General features: G+C 53.8%; 1 long non-coding RNA gene across 1 annotated transcript; it reads right to left on the bottom strand.

Moving 5' to 3' along the window:
* Positions 1-14,518: 14,518 nt before the first annotated feature.
* LOC120324846 lies at positions 14,519-15,154 on the bottom strand. The gene is made up of 3 exons (XR_005566502.1): positions 14,998-15,154; positions 14,747-14,816; positions 14,519-14,654 (listed from the first exon to the last, which is right to left on the bottom strand). It is a non-coding gene; the product is annotated as an uncharacterized LOC120324846 (long non-coding RNA).
* Between the last annotated feature and the right edge of the window lie 1,328 nt (positions 15,155-16,482).

Genomic DNA, 16,482 nt, shown 5'->3' with positions numbered 1-16,482 from the left:
CACGCAGGGGGCTGTCCCTGCTCCGTGTCCCGGGGCAGCTGGACAGAGCTGCCCCCAAGCCTGACCTTGCACTGGGGGCTCTGCAGACCCCCAGGCTCACCGGGAGGGCAGGGAGGGGCTCGGGGAGGTGTCAGAGCATCCCGGGCTCAGGGGCTCTGGGGGCCACATGGATCTCAGCATCCAATTCCCTTCTCCTGCCCCAGCTCCCTGCAGACAGACAGGGTGGGGACAAGGCCCCTCCCATGTCCCTGTGGACACCGGGGGTGACGTTTGGGGCTCTGTCTTTCAGGACTGGAAGTGGTGGTGACACCCGTGTCCTGGCCCCCTCCAGCGGCATGAGGAGATGATCATCCCTGGAGGACCCCCCTGATCCCCTGGGTGCCCTGGCAATTTCCCTGCAAGAATCAATAAACCCCTGCAGCAAAACAAATGCTCTGTGTCTGTCTGTGTGTGTGTGTTCCCACCTCCACGGGTGCCTTCCCGTGTCCATGTGTGTTCCCATGTCCCCTGGGGCACCCGGTGGTTTGGGGGCACAGCGGGAAACAGGGTCTGACTGGGGCTGTCCAAGCACCGTCCCCAAGGAACACAGCTTGGTGTCGGGGCAGGGGAGGGTCAGGGACAATCAGCCAAGGCCCCTCAGTCCTTCCCTGTGCTCTGGGAGGGATGGGAAAGGGGATCAAAGGAGCCAGTGGGTGTCAAATGCCCCCAGATCTCAAGGGCCAGGCTCGGGGCTGAAGGGATGGAGAGCAGCCCTGCATCCAAGGCCATGGGGATAGTGGGGGATGAAAAGCAGGATGGGAGCCAGCAATGGGAGCTCACAGCCCACAACCCCCCCGTGTCCTGGGCTCATCCCACAGCGTGGGCAGCAGGGCAGGGGGGTTCTGCCCCTCTGCTCCGCTCAGCTGAGACCCCCCTGCAGTGCTGCCTCCAGCTCTGGGCTCCTCTGACTCTCTGCAACGCACCCGCCCGCAATGGCAATGGCTTGGGGGGATTCCCCTGCCAGCCCTGGCATCTCCTGCAGCTCCATGGGCTCCTCAGCACAGCAAAGACACGCACCTCTTGGGGCACTTCCAGAGGAGGCCACCAAGGGGATCCCAGGGCTGCAGCACCTCTCGCATGGAGACAGGCTGAGAGAGTGGGGGCTCTTCAGCCTGCAGAAGAAAAGGCTGTGGGGAGACCTCCTTGGGGCCTTCCAGTACTTCAAGGCAGCTTTTTAGAGACATGTGGGCAAAGGGTTCAGTAGGGCCTGTCACAATAGGACAGGGAGTGAGGGGCTTAAATTAAAAGAGGGTAAGTTCAGACTAGAGATAAAGAAGAAATATTTTATAGGAGAATGCTGAAACACAGGAACACATTTGCAGGGAGGTGGTGGATGCCCCATCCCTGCAAACATTCAAGACCAGGTTGGATGGGGCTCTGAGCAAGGTGATCTAGGAAAGATGTCTCTGCTCCCCCTCCAGGGGATCCCCCACCCTGTGCTCTTGGCTACCAGAGTGATGGGCAGCTCTCAAAGGATGCAAGTGCCCAGAGAGCAGAGGGAACACACAGGACCTCTGTTAGCAGGGACATCTTCAGGTGAGATGGGAATAGTTTGGATCAACACGCTCAGGCTCCACTGTTTTGCCTCTGTGGTTGCACACAACATTTGGAAGAGACTGATAACCACGAGGTCCCACAGTGTCACAGGGTCCCCTTGGTGACAGGAGGTCATCAAGTGTCCCACAGACTTGGGGTAGAGTTTTTGGAGGTGTTCTCTGACCCAATCTTCCTTAAGCAAGGCAAGGTCTTCCTTCCAACATTCCTATAGCCTGGTCTCCTGGGCCAGAGATCCCTGAGGGTTGGTCTTGTCAGTGCAAAGGTGTTCAGTAACTCTGCCTTCTCTGCATCCTTGCCATGAGCAGAGCGGCTCAGGGGGCTCCTGGGGGTCTCTGCACACGAGATCCCCCTCACACTCTTAAGGCAACTTCCCAGGCTCACCATTCCCAGGACTCCCTGGCAGTCACTCTCCCACCAGCCCAGACTGGCACTGCTGACACTCAGGCCCCTTCCCAGCAGCAGCAGCTCCAGTGACCCCACGGGTCCCCTGTGACTCCCCACACCCCCCACTCTCACAGTCAGACCAGGTTTCCTCACTGCTTCCACCCCAGGTTTCCCGTGGCAGAGTCTCTGATATCTTAAAAACTATAAAACAATTTATTTTTTGTCTAGAAACAGAGAAACAACCTGAGCTGGTGCCTCAAGGAGGGACCGCCAACAAAAAACTCTATGGGGTTTTATCCCCTCACACTCCAAGCACACAAACTGCTCTTCCTGCTGAGCCCTGGGCTCCTGCCCTGTCTCCAAGTGTCCTCTCCCTTGGCTGCTCCAGGGTCAGCAGCTCACGGCCTTTGGTCTGAGGCCCCTCACCCAGAGCTCATCCCACAGCTCCAACTGCAGCTGCTCCCTGAGCCACCTGCACCCACGGGATTCCTCAACCCTGGGCACCACGAGGCCCCTGACAGTGTCCCAGGGTCCCTTTGGTTCCATGAGCCCCCACAGTGTCCCAGGGTCCCTTTGGTTCCATGAGCCCCCACAGTGTCCCAGGGTCCCTTTGGTTCCATGAGCCCCCACAGTGTCCCAGGGTCCCTTTGGGTCCATGAGCCCCCACAGTGTCCCAGGGTCCCTTGGGTTCCATGAAGCCCTGTGGTGTCACAGTGACCCCTTGGTTCCATGAGGTTCCACAGTGTCCCAGGACTCTAAACGGGACATGATGGGGGAGAGGCACAAGCTCAGGCTTGTTCCGGGAAATCTGTGGGATAACATGAAAAACTTAGAGGGACAAGGTACCCGTGAGGGCCCCTCTGAGGTGACTCTGAGATGGAACAGCCACACTGGAGCACAGCTGATGTCTCACAGAGGTGAGCCAGGGACTCCTGGGATAATGGAAGCCAACAGGGAACCATCAGAGAAATCCCCTCGTAGCAAAAGGAGGCTCAAGAGGGAACAAACACCTCGTTCAAGAAATTTCCCACTTCAGTCAGCTTGGTGCCAAGCTTGTTTTCACAGACAGTTACTGTCAGAGTTTGATCATTACATCACTGAAACTTTAAGTTTCAAACTAACCGTGAGAAGCTTCAATGAAGAAATCCTGGGGGAACTAAAATCTGGACACGTGGAATCCAGAATTTAGAGCCCTCCAAGGACATGTGAAGTAACCACAAGATAAAGAAAAGACTAACAAAGACAATTCATCCTGTGCTGGAAACTTCCTGCCTGGTATAAGTAATAATAGGACTGTTCTTGCAAAACTTGTACTACAGTCCTAATTGGTTTAGCAGTAGAGTAGAAAGTTACTGTTTATGCAGCCTTTGACCCCCATTTTGAAGCAACCTTTGACCCCCATTTGAAGCATCTGTATAGTTTGCTGAGGAACAAGAGAACCCAGCAGCTGCAAGGGATAGGGAAGCCCCTGCTTTGAAGTTTGGTGATCAACTCCCTTCATTTGTGGCCAGAATGGGACAGTTCATCGGGTTCCTGAGACTGTCCAGAGACAGGCAAGAGGGGAAGAAAGGGTAAGGAAATGTCATAATCTGGAAAGGAGTCCACAGGGAAAGACTGAGGAATCTCACCAGTGAGTAAATGTGGGAACTGGGGGAAAGCAAAAGGAAAATGTCCAAGGGGCACAAAAGGCCAGTGCCCATGAGGGGCAAAAATCCAGATAGGGGATGTGGCAAAAAGGGTGACAACTCTTATATTCCTCCAGATATTCCCCTAGGTAAAATGTTGGAATTCTGTGGTGATGCATGGTTCAAGCAAATTTCTTCCATAAAACTAGAGCATATGAAAGAAGGAGAAAACCAAAGCAAGAATAAATAGGAAATGAACTCAACTCAAAAGAGAGATTATAAGTCAGGATAACAATTTAATAAAATAATACAATAAGTACAATTATACATACAAACAATTGGTTTTAACCCACAAAACCCAAATATATAACCCAGCACCTTGGGGCATGAACAGAGTGGTGTTCTTTGGGCCCCCTGAGTCCAAAGGAAAAGGTGAGGGGAAAACCTGTTGGTGAGAGTGCTGTTGCAGTCTGGTCAAGAGTGGTGATTGCAGTCCAGCTGAGGGTGGTGGTCTCAGGCTGGTTGAGAGCGGTGAGCTGCAGTCTTCCTCTGGATCCCACGAGTGGTAAAAAAGGTTCCAAAACTCCAAGTTTATATATTCTCCAGTTCAGGCAGGAATGCTCAGTCCTTCCCTCAGAGCGGGGTATTCCATAAAAGGGTGTGAGGACAGGAACATATTCCTATCTTGCAGGCCTCTTAATGCCTAGTTTATAGCCTGAGGAGTCAGGCTCTATGTGCAGATGGTGTAAATGCTCTGTTGATAACAGTTTCTGGGAAATGGCATGGAAGGCTATAGAATACACAGTTTTGGGTTACACCCATCCAGTGATGAACTGGTCTCAGCTGTCCTAACTAGGACATCGGGACACTGCAGAAACTCCTGAAAACAGAGGAACCTGAGACTGTGCAGAACCTGAGGGCAGAAAGGAGCCATGGGGACACTGCAAAACCTCGTGGAATGAAGGGGCCACTGCTTCACATCTGGATCTCGTGGAATCAAAGGAAACCTGGGACACTGGGGAAACTCATGGAAGCAGGGAGACCCTGGGACACTGTGGGGCCTCACGGAATCGAGGGGCCATCGGGACACTGCAGGACCTTGTGGGGCCAAAGGAACCCTGGGCTGCTGCAGAACCTCATGGAGCTGGGAAGCTGCTGTGTGGGGCCCCCACGACGAGTGGCTGAGGCTGCTGAAGGAGAAGGGGAATGAAGCCAATTTGCAGAAGTGGAAGCCGTGGGCAACGGCACTGAGCCCCCTTGCCAGGGTCAGTTACCATGGCAACCATCGTACATTCCCATCGTGTGCTGGGTTAAAAGTAAACCAGAGGGAGAAATGAACCCACCCAAGGGATTACAAGTCAGACTTACAATTTACTGAGAAGATTACAATAAATACAATGATACAGAGAAAACTGGTTTTAACCCCCAGAAATAGCTGTATAAGCCAGCAGCCTGGGACAAGAACAGAACAGTGCTGAGCACCACGTGGCCCCCCAGGGTGCAAAGGACAAGGGAAAGCTGTTGGTGCAGATGATGGTGGCAGTTGTGTTGAGGTAATGATGGCAGTCCTGTGGAGAGTGTCAATCCCAGTCCTGTTGGAATTCTGGTCCTCCTCTCCATCCCACGAGTGGTAGCAGAAGTGCCCAAAGCCCAAGAGTAAATGTGCTCAGGTTCAGGTGGGGATGTGCAGCACCTCCCCCAGGGCAGGGAGTTTCACAATGGGTGATTTAACTCTGTGAGTCCCGGGGTATTTTTGGAGTGTGTGATGGTCTGGGTGTTGCAGCTGCCTGTTCTGCCAGTCCAAGGCGGCCCATTGGCAGAGATGACCCCTCAGGCTGGGGGTGAAGGTGCTAATGCCTCCCCAAGGGGAGTTATCCCAGCTGAGTCCTGGGTGTGAAGACAAAGGAACACTCCTTGCACAGTTCTTTCCCAGCCAGCTGGTCGGCTGAGGTGTCAGGTGGTCCCTGGGCAGCTGCTGCAACGGATCCATTGTTAAGAGTCCATCAGAAATGCCACAGAGGGTGTAGAATACACAGTTTTGGTTGTAGCCACCCAGTGATAAACAGGTCCCGGTTCTTGCAACTAGGAGAGATTGCTAGGGTCAGTTACCATGGCAACCATCAGACATTCTCATTGCTATGCTAAGTTACCATGGGAACCAGCACACATTCCCAGTGCTACAAACAGTTACCATGGCAACCATCATACATTCCCGGTGCTATGGTTGGTTACCATGGCAACCCCCATACAGTGCCATTCCTACAGTCAGTTGCCATGGCAAACAGCATAGATTTTCATTGCTATGGTTGGTTACCATGCAAACTATCACACATTCCTGTTGCTACAGTCAGTTACCATGGCAACCATCATACAGTCCCATTGCTATGTCAGTTACTATGGAACCATCATACACTCATACTGCTATGGTCGGTTACCATGGCAACCCTCATACATTCCCACTGCTACAGTCAGTTACCATGGCAACCATCATACATTCCATTGCTACAGTAAGTTACCATGACAACCATCACACATTCCCATTGCTACGGTCAGTTACCATGACAACCATCACACATTTCCATCACTACGGTCATTTACCATGGCAACTATCATAGTTCCCACTCCTACGGTCAGTTACCATGGCAACCATCACACATTGCCATTGCTACGGTCACCATACGTGATGGTTTCCCACTATTTCCACTGCTACGGAAACCATAAGACATTGCCGTCACTACGGTCGGTTACCATAGCAACTGTCATACTTCCCACTGCTATGGTCAATTACCATGGCAACCAGCATACATTCTCATTGCAACGGTCAGTTACCATGGCAACCAGCATACATTCCCATTGCTATGGTCGGTTACTATGGCAACCATCAGACATTCCCATTTCTATGGTTGGTTACCATGGCAACCATCACACATTCCATTGCTACAGTCAGTTACCATGGCAACCATCAGGTATTCCCATTGCTATTGTCAGTTACCATGGCAACCATAATACAGTCCCATTGCTACAGTCAGTTACCATGGCAACCATCATACATTCCACTCCTACAGTCAGTTACCACGGCAACCATCATCCACTCCCATTGCTATGGTCAGTTACCATGGCAACCATCAGACATTCCCATTTCTATGGTCGGTTACCATGGCAACCATCACACATTCCATTGCTACAGTCTGTTACCATGGCAACCATCAAACATTCCCATTGCTACAGTTGGTTACCATGGCAACTATTCTACTTCCAACTGCTACAGTCAGTTACCATGGCAAATTATCATCCGCTCCCATTGCTACGGTCAATTACCATGGCAACCATCATACATTCCCATTGTTACAGTCTGTTACCATGGCAACCACCATACATTCCCATTGTTACCGTCAATTACCATGCAAACCATCACACATTCTTCTTTGCCACAGTCAGCTACCATGGCAACCATCAGACATTCCCATACTACAGTCACTTACCATGGAACCATCATGCATTCCCATTGCTACGGTTGGTTACCATGGCAACTATCATGCATTCCCATTGCTACGGTTGGTTACCATGGCAACCAGAATACATTCCCATTGTGTCGGTCAGTTACCATGGCAACCATCAAACATTCCCACTGCTACGGTCAGTTACCACAGCAACCATAACACATGCCAATTGCTACAGTTGATTACCATGGCAACCATCATACATTCCCATTGCTACGGTCAGTTACCATGGCAACCATCAGACAGTTCCATTGCTAGAGGTCAGTTACCATGGCAACCATCAGACATTCCTGTCACTACAGTTGTTACCATGGCAACTATCACACTTCCCACTGCTATGGTCAGTTCCATGGCAAACATCAAACAGTCCCATTGCTACCGTCAGTTACCATGGCAACCATCAGACATTCCCATTGCTATGGTCGGTTACCCTGGCAACCATCAGACATTCCCATTCCCATGGTCTGTCACCACGGTGTCCTGGTTAGGGAGCAGAGGGGGCAGTTTAGCGCTTTGTGGGTGTCACCAAGTTATTTATCCTGTACCATCCATGCCATCCCTAGGGCTGTGCTTCCAGCAGGAAAAGCCGGGGCTCTGCACCACAACTGCTCCCTCCTGCCCCGCTCTCTGCAGGGCAGGGACTGTCAGCATCACTCCTGTGCTCCCTGTCCTCTGTCCCGCTGCTCCCCCTCATGTTTTCCCCAGATCGGGACGATGGACCTTTGGTGCTGAAAGGGGAAACCACGACGGGCCGTGGTGCTGAACCAAAGCCCTGAGCAGGACGGGGCGGTTGGGGGGCAGCCTCAGCCCCCTCAGCCCTCGGGTTGGGAGGAGAAGAGAGGAGCCAGCGCGGGACTGAGCCCAGGGAGCGGCTGCGCCACACGGCCGGGACGACCCAGCTCCCGGGGCTTGGCTTGTCCTTGGTTCTCCTTGTTGTTGGGCTGAGGGGTTGGGCACGTTACCCTTGGGAGCTCCCCCACCACATTGCCTTTGTCCGGGGGCACCGCACGGACACGTCACTCGGGGAGCACCCAACATCTTGTCTGTGTGCCCGCTGGTGACCCCTTTTGGGAGTGAAACACCTTCTCTTTCTGGATACTTTTGCTGCTGATATTGCTGTTGTGACTGTGCGTGTCTTATTCCATTGCTCTGTGCTTTTAGTGAATTGTTATCTCCACCCAGAGTCTCTCATTTTTTGTCCCTCCCTCACTGGAAGGGGCGTGAGAAAGGGAGTGACTTATGTGAATTTTAATTTCCTGATGGTGCTAAAACCACCACACCTGCCATGCACCAGGAAAGATGGAATGATGCAGTGGGTGCTGGGACCTGCCAACATTGGGATGCACATTTAGCAAAGGCCACCTGGTCACTCAGCACTGGGGGATGTGCCAATCGGGCTGGCCCTGTCCAATCCAAGTTTTTACGTGCCATGGAAAGGGATAAAGTTCCTGTAGTGCACATTAAAAACATGCTGGGAAGAGAGTCTGGGTTATTCCTGCTTCAGGCAAAGGGAAGTGCACCCGTGGGATTCACGTGTCTCAAGGACACGGATGCGCTTGGTGGGGAAGGAGGGAAAGATGGGAAATCTAGTGTGTGCCTCGAAGGGACTGGATTTTGGGTGAGAATAGCCAAGGAATTCAGTTATAATATGGTGGTAACTCTCTAACACTGCATTCTCACTGCTGTGGCCACTCTTTGCCGTGTCAGGGGTATTACAGTGAAAATCACTGAGAGAAATGAACAATGAGCTTGGAGGAGACCAGACAAGCACAGCGGTGATGGAACAAGAACTGGCTGCAAGAGGCAACAATCCAACAGTAGACAGCATTTTTCCTGCCCTGAAAGAGTATTTTGGCAGATGGAGCCTAAAATCCTGGACTAAATGAACTCAACAGACTTTCATAGACTAAGCAATGAGATCTGTGGGTTTATATCAAATGATAGGAAAGGTGATGGTGGAATGTGTTGGAAAGTGTGGGATCTGACATGGTGTAAATGGTGTGGAATAAGGGGTGGACACCAGCCTTGTCTTGGCTGTTCTTCCTAGTAGATAGAGTTAATCTTCCTATAGATTAACTAGAGATTAATTCTGAGATAGAGTTAATTTTCTTCCTAAGTAGAGAGTTCATTTTCTTCCTAGTACCTGGAGCAGGGCTGTGGTTTGGATTCCGTGAGAGAACAATGTTGATCACACACTGATGGTTTGGTTGTGCTTACCCTAATCAAGGACTTTCCAGCTTCCCGTGCTCTGCCGGGTGCACAAGAAGCTGGGAGGGAGCAGGGCCAGGACAGCCGACCTGGATATTCCAAAGGGATATTCCACACCACAGAACATCATTCCCAGTGGATACATGAGGAGGGGTTGTGCAGGAGGGGCAGATCACTGCTTGGGGTGTGGGGCATTAGGCAGTGTGTGTGAGCAATCATGCTGAGCATCACTTGTTCCTCTGGGGTTTTATTCCTCTTTCTCTTTCTTTGGTCTCCCTTTTCAATACAGTTATTATTACAGTTACTACACTTTTTATTATTTTCATACTTTACTTTGTTTCAGTTATTACATTTTTCTTAACCCACAGGTTTTGCCTTTTCTTGATTCTCCTCCCCCTGTCAGTGCAGGGGGAGGTCGGGGGACTGAGGGAGCAGTTCTGTGGCACTTGGCTGCTCACTGGGGTTAAACCACACAAAAAGGGAATGCACAGGATTGGAGACCCTGCTGGGATGTGCTTTGTATTCAGGAACTGCCCAGCACCAGCTGGATAGAGAAGGGCCAGACCTTATGTCCCTGCAGGGCTGGGATTCACTCCCTGCCCCAAAGGCCCCCAATGTGTCTGAGGAGCCCTGGGTGGTGCCTGTCCCACAACTGCTGGGAATGGGGACGGGGTCCCTGCACAGGCCCTGTGCTGTCCATGGCAGCTGCTGCACTTGTGCTGCAGAGCCCTGGCACCTCCCCTGGCACTACAGGCCCCACTTTGGGTACGAAATTCAGGTTCAGCTGCCCTGAATTATGTTCAGCAAGGAAGGGATGTCCAGGAGACAACTGCCATTGTACTCTAAGGATGTGTAGAAAATACCCTGATAAAGAACAGGAGAGAGACCTCCCTCCCTGCATTTGCTCAGCTGAGCACCTCTGTGGGCTGCCCTGGACAGGAGGAACAGTGACAGGTTCCCCTGTCCTACATGTGGGCCCCTTCTGCCACTGAAGTTGGCCAAAGCAATGTCCCAGCAGCCTCCAAGAAGATCCCACAGCTGCTGCCCTGTGCCTAGGAACTGCTCCATTGCAGCCTGCAGTTCCCAGCAGGAATCTCGGTCACCTCTGGCCCCTCAGAAGTGACCAGGGCTTTGTGTCCCAGCAGGTCACTCCTGGCTTTGGTCTTCATTCATTCCCACGGGAGGTGGGACAAGGAGTCTAAGACGGTTTAAATAATTGCATGATCCACTTTGTGGTTACAAAGCTGAATTTGACACAACTCTAGCTATATATAGGGTTCAGGGAAGGGGGGACATACATTGTATTCACATTTGAGGTTGAGGGTCCAGGAAGTGCAGGGAGATAATTTTCTTCAAACAGATAAACAGATATTTCTTTATCACAATTACAACAGGAGATGGGGTAAACAAGGTGGTAAAAGGATTTTCATGGAGACAGCAAGTCTGCTTAATTAAAAGATAGTATAAAAATATCAGGTGGTATATGTAAACAAGCTTTCCTTGTCTGTCTTTAAATTCCATGGTTTCTGGCTAAGATAATTTCTTATCTCTGCAGTGTCATCTGCCCCAACAGGAGTCACCTGCAGGTGCCTGTTTTGGGCCCCCTGAACTGGGGCAGGAGGAATCCCACCCCATGGGGGCTGTGGAGGGAGCTGAGTGTCCTTCTGGCCCCAGGTCTGCAGAGCCACAAGGAGACACCTCTGTTGACTCAGCTGAGTCCCTTCCCTCAGTGGGGGTGAAGGAGATCCCTCCTGGGCACTGTCTGGGTTTCCTGTCTAATGATGGGACATGAAAAGGGGCCTCTTGAACTTAACTCAGTGTCTGTTTGGAGAAATGACCCTGCTGAAAGAAGTGTCTGTGCCCAGCTGAGAGAAGGAACATCATTATTTCCTTCAGCTGTGTGCCAGCAGGGTCCCCTGGAGCCCCAGGGACACTTGGAGGGATCCCTGAAGGGCAGAAGTGCTGCCTGGGGCTGTTGCTGTGCTGCTGAGCTGGGCCGGGCTCCTGGCACACAGGGAGCTCCTGGCAAGCTCTGCCCAGGAGCAGCTCCTCTGCACAGCCCAGCAGGGCTGAGGGCACTGCCTGCAGCACCCAGGGCACAGGAGAGAAGGCAGAGAGATGAGAGGCAGCCTGGGCTGGGAGGGGACTGAGCTCTCACTGTGGGAGAAACCTTCACGGGATTTGAATGATTATTTCTCTGGCTGCAGGAAAGTTCAACTTCCCTTCCTGAAGGCATCTCCTAAAGCTGCCACATCCCACAGCTTCTAGGATCTTTCAGCAGGACTCTCCCAGTTGCTGCAGTGCAGGGGAAGTGGCCATATGGCAGAGCAGGGCAGGAGCTGCAGGCAGCAAGGGCAGACAGGAGAAGGGAGCAGGAGGTTCAAGAGATCCTGGGGTGGGAGGACAGGGCAGAGCTGCTCAGGGCAGGAACCTTGCCAGCCCTTTGCCACGGTCAGGCTGTGGCTGCAGAGCAGTGCAGGGGAGTTCCTGTAAGTGCCTCTCCCAGCTGCCAAATGCCAGCAGTGGCAGGAGCTGCCAGGATGGCTCTGCTGGATTTCCTGGGGTGCAGCAGGAGAAGCTGCTGCAGAGCAGGACTTGCTGCTGCCCCCTCAGAGGCCCAGGGCAAGAAGGTTCCCTGTGGCAGGGCTGGCTGTGGGGTGGGAAGGTGGGGGTGCAGCCAGGGGTGCCCAGGGCTGTGGGGCAGAGCAGGGTCCTGCCCCCAGGGCTCTGTGTGCTGGGGCAGGGACTCTGCTGCCTGCCAGGGGCAGCTCTCAGCCCGGCCAAGGAGCTGCCACGGGGCTGGGGGAGAAGGGGTGGGTGGAAGGAGTGACCCCTCAGGGCAGGGCAGGGCAGGGCTGGGCAGGGCCCTTCAGCTGCAGGCTCAGGGCTCCTCACAGCTTCAGCTCCACCTCCTCCATTTCCAGGGGCCCTTCTCAGGAAGCACATCCCCCCAGAACACCTCCCCCTTCCCAGCCACCGCAGGGTCTGGGATCTGCTCTGCAGCCCCTGCCCAGGCAGAGCTGCCCCTGGGCACTGGGCTGGGGATGGCTCTGGCAGCACTGGCAGGGAGCTGAGCTGGGCACAGGGAGGGGCTGCTGGCAGGAACAGCTCCTCACCCAGAGACAGGCAGGCAGGGACAGGGAGCTGCTGCCACAAGTGCTGGGCAGGGGGATGTGGGCCCCTCCCTGCTGTCCCTGTGGCACAGACCCCTTCCCTGAGCAGCTCCTCCCTGGGCTCCTTTCCCAGCCTAAGCAGAGCCTGTGCCCTCAGGCCATGGCCCCTGGGCTGTGCATTGCCCTGCAGCAGCAGAGCCCAGGCAAGGACAAGGCCCCCATTTCCATCTCTCTCTGTGTGTCCCTCCTCCCTTGGCAGCAGCATTGTGGCATTTCCCTGCCATCCCCTGTTGTCTGGGCTGTTCTTCTTCTCACCATTGGCTTTTCTCAGGCAGTGCAGGGGCTTTGGGGTGGCAGGTTCCTGTCCAGACACAAACCCTTTGGGTGCTGCTGTGGGGATGTGTCTGTGGGAGCAAAATGCCCAAGTGCCCTCCAGGCAACTTCAGGACATTCAGCTGCTTCCCCGGGTGTCCTGCAGGGTGTCCTCCAGAAGGGCACAGCTCTGCCATAGTATCTCTGTGCTGTCTGGGATCCCCATGGAGAGGACACCTCGGTGGTAGAGCCATAGAAATGCTCTGGGCAGCTGCAATGATCCCTCTGTGCAGCAGTCTGGGAGAAGAAAGAGGAGATCCTAATCAGGCACCCTGAGAAAAGACAAGGAGTCTGTCAATCTGCCCTTTGAGCCCAGATTCCTCTGCTCCCAGAAAGGCCCTGTCTCTTTTTAAAGGAGCTCCTTAGTGTGATCCTCCCTCAGCTCCAAGCTGCCAGCGAGGGGCGGCTGAGAACAGGAGTGATGGCCAGCGTAGTTCTTCTCTCTGCACTGAGACCATCCCTTTGCCTCCCAGGACCCACGAGATTTCACTTGGAGAACATCAGAAATGTCAGGGATTTCAGCCATCCAAATTTACTTCTAAATGTGCCAAGTGAAACTGTAACAAAACTACAGCAAATCCCCTCAGCTCTGCTCTGCAGTTGGGCAAACTGTGAACAGCAGGGCTGGAAACGCTTTGATGTGTCACAGGCACATTTAATCTCGGATCACCCCGTGTCCTGAGCTGCCTCTCACAGCAAGGAGGATTCCTCGGGAGCCTGTCACAGGGTCCCTGCTCTCAAAGCCCCCATCAGCCAGCAAAACCCAGAGCTCAGGGGAGGGGGATGCAGAGACGTCTTCCTAAAAAGAGAGACACATTTTGCCAATAGAGTCTGACCTGACTCAGTCCTGCCTTTTCCTCCTCAACAGAAAACCACACCCTGAGGCAGCCCCAGAGCTGGAGGCAGCACTGCAGGAGGGGTCTCAGCTGAGCGGAGCAGAGGGGCAGAACCCCCCTCCCCTGCTGCCCACGCTGTGGGATGAGCCCAGGACACAGGGGGCTTGTGGGCTGTGAGCTCCCATTGCTGGCTCCCATCCTGCTTTTCATCCTCCACTATCCCCATGGCCTTGGATGCAGGGCTGCTCTCCATCCCTTCAGCCCCGAGCCTGGCCCTTGAGATCTGGGGGCATTTGACACCCGCTGGCTCTTTGATCCCCTTTCCCATCCCTCCCAGAGCCCAGGGGAGGTCCAGGTGCTCCAGGGGCTGCCCCATGTGCCCCCTGCCTGTCCCAGCCCCCAGCAGGGACATTCCACGATGCCCCAACCTGCACTGCTCAGGATGCACATGGAGGGGGTGAAGGGGATCTCGTGTGCAGAGACCCCCAGGAGCCCCCTGAGCCTCTCTGCTCATGGCAGGGGAGCGGCCAGAGAGGCACTGGGTGTGCAGGGGCTGGAGAAGGAGGGGACAGGGACATGGGAATGCAGGCATGGAGATGGGAACACACCCATGGAGATGGAAACACACCCATGGAGATGGGAACACACCCATGGAGTTGGGAACACACACAGAGAGATGGGAACACACCCATGGAGATGGGAACACACCCATGGAGATGGGAACACACCCATGGAGATGGGAACACACACATGGAGTTGGGAACACACACATGGAGATGGGAACACACATGGAGATGGGAACACACACATGGAGTTGGGAACACACCCATGGAGATGGGAACACACACATGGAGTTGGGAACACACACACAAGATCAAGCAGAGTAGCTTTGCTGAAGGGATTTATTGATCATTCTGGGGAAATGCCCCTGGGCTCTGAGGGAAATCAGGGGGTTCTTCCGGGGATGATCATCTCCTCATGCCACTGGAGGGGGACAGGGCACGGGTGTCACCACCAGTCCTGAAAGACAGAGCCCCAAATGTCACCCCCAAAGTCCACTGCAACATGAGAGGGGCCTTGTCCTGACCCCTCTCCCTGCAGGCACTGCTCACCTCAGCCATCCAGGGATGCAGCCACGCCTTTCTCACCAACAGGACCCACCACCTTCTCCACCACAGGGGGCTGGGGACAAACACAGGCTCAGAGACACACTGGGTGCAGTGGGATGTATTGGGAGCCTGGGGGGAGAAATGGGATCCTTGGGGAAGGTGCACTGGGGTATACTGGGGCAGACTGGGATGGCCAGAAGTGTCATGGCCATGTGAGGGGAGGACCCGACTCAGGCAGAACTCCTGGTACCCACCTGAGCCATCTTCAGGATCCCAACGTCCACTAAATGCAGCTGGAGAGAGCCCAGGAGCCCTGGCTGGTCACTGGGATGTCCCCGGTGCCAGCGAGGGATGGGGGGACCAAAGTGTCCCCCAGTTCCCAGACTGGATGCCCTCCAGTCCCCCCGGCCCACTCACATCCCACAGATCATTTTGGGTTCCTGCCAAGAGTGCCTGGGCAAGGAGAGCAAAGGGTTAAGCAGGATTGGCCCCTGTGGGGCTGGGGGAGGGACACGGGTGTCCCCAGCCCCCCAGCCCAGGGCTGGCCCCCTGTCTGAGGGGGAAAATCCCTTCTGCTCCCCCTGCTCCCACTGCCCCCAGTTTCACCTCCAACCCCTGTGCCTGCAGGGCCCAGGGTGGGGATGGAGACAAGGAGAGCCAGGGGAATTCAGGGCCTGCAGGGAGGGGGGGAGGAGGTTGGGGGGGACCCAAAGATGCTGAACTGGGGGGAACTGGGGAGCCCACGGGACTGGGATTGGGGTGTTGAAGGGGCCCTGTGTGGGATGCAGGGGAGGGGAAAGGAATTCAAGTGTAGGGACATGGGGACTGCAAGGGAGAGGCTTGGTGGGGACAGGAGGAGGAGGATGGAGGAGGACAAAAACGAGGGCACTGGGAGATGGTTGGGAGTGGAGAGGGAGTCAAGGAATGGTCTTGGGAGGTACCAGGGCAGTGGCCTGGGTGAAAGGCAAAGGTCTGAGGGGAAGGATGGAAAGAAAAGCTTTGGGAATGCTTAATGGGAGGATATTTGGGGACCCTGGGTAGGACACAGAGCAGATCCTGGGGAGGAGATGCCTGAGGGACCAAAAAGGATGGGATGGGAGGCCCAAGGGGTGGGATTTGGGAGCACCATTAAAAGAAACAGGTGGGGGCCCTCCCAGCAATTGACAGTGGACCTCCCTTGTCAGGGATTGCTGAATGGCTTCCTGTCGTTGCATCTTTCATTTCTTATCAAAAATCACCCAAATAGTTTTCAAACAGTGCCTGCCAGTGGAGCTTGAAGGCACTCGTTCCATCAAAGCCATACCTGTAATTCAGAGGCATAAATAGAGAATGTAGATTTGTCTCTTAAGGTGCTCTCTCATTTCTACTAGAGGTCAATTAGCATCATGTAAAACATGATCATTAAAATTAAAAACTCTTACCCTTCTATTTCCCTTTGAAAAATAATTCTGCTGTTAAAACTCTCACTTCTGTTTGATTGTTTAAAATCCAAATGAATGTGTGTACTAGTGGACACAGACAGGGCTCCCTCACAGAGAAGCCCATGAAGTATGGGCTGGATGAGCAGACAGCAGGCTGGTTGAAATCTGCTGGCTGGGGTGGTGATCAGGAGTGCAACATCCAGCTGGAGGCCAGTGATCAGCAATTCCTGGTGAACATCTTCCTTGATGATCTGGATGATGGGATATAGTGCTCAAGTTTAATGGAGCTGATGAGTTTACATTCCGACTGCAAGGAAC

The sequence above is a fragment of the Pipra filicauda genome, unplaced genomic scaffold, assembly GCF_003945595.2.
Source record: "Pipra filicauda isolate LSUMZ 115617 unplaced genomic scaffold, ASM394559v2 scaffold727_size130489_pilon, whole genome shotgun sequence".
Taxonomy (NCBI): domain Eukaryota; kingdom Metazoa; phylum Chordata; class Aves; order Passeriformes; family Pipridae; genus Pipra; species Pipra filicauda.
Note: the sequence above shows the minus strand (reverse complement) of the source record. Positions and strands in the feature narration are given on the sequence as shown.